Source organism: Gobius niger (assembly GCF_951799975.1).
Source record: "Gobius niger genome assembly, chromosome: 13".
Taxonomy (NCBI): domain Eukaryota; kingdom Metazoa; phylum Chordata; class Actinopteri; order Gobiiformes; family Gobiidae; genus Gobius; species Gobius niger.
Genome location: NC_136864.1, coordinates 17680385 through 17684150, shown reverse-complemented (window position 1 = coordinate 17684150; position 3766 = coordinate 17680385).

The following is a 3766-nucleotide window of genomic DNA, read 5'->3' as shown; positions in this document are numbered from 1 at the left end:
ATTGTAGACCATGGTGAGACAGCTTAGTTTTTTACCCTATTGCTGTACGTGACGTCACGTTTATACTGCATGTTGTGATGATAGTGCCCTGCTGCCATCTGTCGGTGTACAGCAGTAGCGCAGCAGGAAGAGACACGTTACAACCACAGTTCTAAGTGTAGTAGGTTATTTATATTATTGAAGAGCGCGAGGTCACAGTCTCAGCTCGAGGCAGGAGCCAGACTTTCCCATCCTCACGTGGTGACAAAGTATTTCAGATGACAGAGTAGGTCGTCCTATAACCGAGAGGCTTCATGTACAGACTGTCATCATTGGGCAAGACACTTCACCCACTGCTCATGTGAATGTAGTGTGTGAGTGAGTGGAGGCAAGGGCGCAACGTTTGATAAAATGTTGGGCAATTCCTTTCAGGGGATCTAATCAGTTACATGAGTAAGAGTATGGAGGAAATGAGGAGGAACGCAGTGTAGCGTTTGTCAAAACTTGTCAACACAGGCTTGTAAAGAGCAATACAAGTGCAAGCCATTATTATTGATATTATTATTACAATTTCCAGAGCATTATTAACCTCTTACCCCCCGCCTTAAGAGAGCACATTTTCTCCAGCTTTACCCAAATCTAAAAGGTTCTCAATGGTAACTTAGCCTACCCTCCAGGCCAACTACATTTGAAAGCTAAGACCTACCTTTCTTGTGTTATTGTTGCTTTCGTAGCTATTTTGACACTTTTTTTTCAAGAAGCTTTTAGTAGAAGTTTTTTAAACTGGAGAAAATGTGCTCGGTTCAGGTGGGAGTTAAGAGGTTAAGAAACTCCCTCATATTGGGAAACACATGATATATTAAACAAATGATCTCTCTATATCACACATACAAAAAAAAAATCATCAATCTTTATTTTAGTTGGCCCCGTTATTATTTAACTGCATAGATTTATATCAAGGCTGTCAATAGATTTTTTTTTTTTAATTGCGATTAATTGCACTAAAAGCCCAACAGCTGATAACCGGGATCTTCAGCCATTTCTGAAGATCCCAGGATTGATAACTCATATTTTAGAGACATTTTCTTTTGTGCTGAACCTTTTGGACAGAAACTGCAAACTTTTAGGTTCATGAAGTAGAACGTAAGGACAAAATTAAAATATTTTTTGTTGAAATAGGATAATTAAATTAATCACGATTAATTATTTTTGCGATTAATGCGATTAATCGCGATTAATGTTGACAGCTGTAGTTTATATATAGACAGTATATATTTTTTATTTTTTTTATTTTAAACATGAGATTTTAAGTTACAAAGCATATAGGCTACCGTTCAAGTTGCATTCATGCCAAAACGTCAAGTCACTATAGTTTGGGGAAATTGTTAGAAGAATTACCCTTTTAATAATATTTTTTTAGTTGAGTCGAGATATTTCCCGGATGTTACCCCGTCTAATGGTGTCATCAGTTAGCCTTGAGTGGAGAGTTATTACTCAATGGATTTTAGCTAGAAAGTATAATCTCAGAGGAAAACCCTCCGGACCACATCACAGATACAAAGCCAGATAAGATTCCTCCCAGACTTACATGAGTAAAAACATGACCAGTCACATGACCACGCTGGTCACTGGTGCGCAGTTGTCGTGGGGACGCACATTCCCATCCGGCCCATGACTCCGAGGCTTGGGAATTCTCTGGAATGTGGAAATATGGGACATTTGTTGATATCTTTGTTGCAATTAATGTGACAAACACAACAGTAATCATACCTCAGTCGTATTAAAGTAGACTTTTAGGACATTGTTTTCACTGAGACAAAATATGTTTTCCTTTCGCAAAACACTGGGGTTATGTGAAGTATCAACCCTAACTTGTTTGCTACACTATTTATGTACTGTGCATTATTTGATTAGACATTTTCCCTTTTATTACATATAAAGGCTATATGAGGGTCTGTTGTGTGATGAAGGAAAGTTATATGTGGCTGCTATGTACTATTTGAAAGCTGGTGTTTACAAAATATGCTTTAAATTAATGAATCCTTTGATAATTCCTCATAAATCATCTGGATCCTTCTATAAATACTACAAAGTAAAATTTCTCTAGTGTCTCCTCCTTACGTCACGCAGTTTTGTGCACCGACAACATCTTGACCATTTGGCCACGTCTAACTCAGTGCACTTATCCTTGATCCTTAATGCTGCAGCAGAAGAAAAAGAGATACTGTTAATCATATTTGAACTCTAAATGACTCCGCAGTAATCTCACTGAGAGAAGCATCAAATACAGAGCAGCTGAAGGAACATGTGTGAATCTTCATGAGAAGTGACTTATCCCCTGTATGCAGAACATGCATTATTTGTATCATGGCGTTTTGTTGAATAGAAATGGCAATTCTGTAGCCCATGACATACGTAGAAAGACAGTATAAATAAAACCCACTTTGTCCTCCTGCTGAAGACCAGTCTGCAGTTAATGATAGAGGCAGTGCACCGCGCATTGTCAGAGGCGCAGACAAATGCGAAAGGTCCAATCTTGGTCCAAATCCGGCCTCAAAAGCTTTGTTTTCAAAAAGTACTAACACAAAATCAAATCAAATGCTCTGTACATGTTTTCACAGCCGTCTATGGAAAGCAAAATCAAACCCTTGACACTAAGGAGCACATGGCCAACACGTGACTGTGCACAGCAGTTTTTAACTTAGCACACAATTTGTTATTTATTTTGTTTTGCATTATGAGCCCCAGGGCATATTGGTGGTGGTGGATATTTAGTCGGGACAGTTTTTTCTTTAGTTTACAATATCTTGCTGTATCAGGTGATTCACTTTACTGCCTAACGTGAAAGCAAAGGCTATGGTTAACGCAAGCTTTATTTTGTCCGAAAATATAATTAACCCTAATCCTAACCCTAAAGTGTCCCTGTTCCTCAGCCTAATACCATGAAATCTCAGCAGACCGTCCCTCCTGAGCAGATCTATAGTTAATCATATCAAAAACAGGAAGATTTAATCACGTTGTACAAATTGATGATTTAAGAGCAATCAGGTACAGCACAATAATGAATAAACTAAATGCCAGCCCCAGCGAACTATCCACTGTCTATTTAACTATAGGGCAGCTTTGAACAATTAGAAAGAATTGGCAATTTTATTCTGAGATAATGAATAATTACTGCCGAATTAACATTTATTTCAAAACCAACTTATTATTTATATTGTACTTTCATCGTGATGCAACAAACCGAGGGTCCTGCGCCGTGAACCGAACCGAACCGTGAGATCGCTTAAACTTTACACCCTATTTAATACCATAGGATTCAACATAGAGCTGTTTGCTCAGTGTGGGTGAACATGACAGAAGGTGCACTTGAACTGATGATTGAAGATGTCGCCTAATAAATATTGCTCTTGAAGGACGGCCTAAATGACTGAGTGTGTGGGCTATTGTACATGGACCTTTGGCACACATACATCTGATGTGTGCCAAAGGTCCATGTAGTGCAATATTGGAAACGCTAATGTTAAGTCAACAGTCCTTCTCACCTGCTCTGCCGGGCTCTGGGGCAGAGTGATTCTCAGAACAGAAGCCTCTTCAGAGTTGCTGAGTTGATCTGCTCTCAGCTGCATAATCTCCAAGAGACTCTCAACAGCTCTGCCACAGAATCCGCCTCATCTGCGGTTTCCAAACGCTAAAACAAGACAAACATTTACATGGTACAATGGAAAAAGGTTAAGATGACGCTCCTTAATGTCACTGCAAAGATACTTCGAAAGTTTCTAATCTC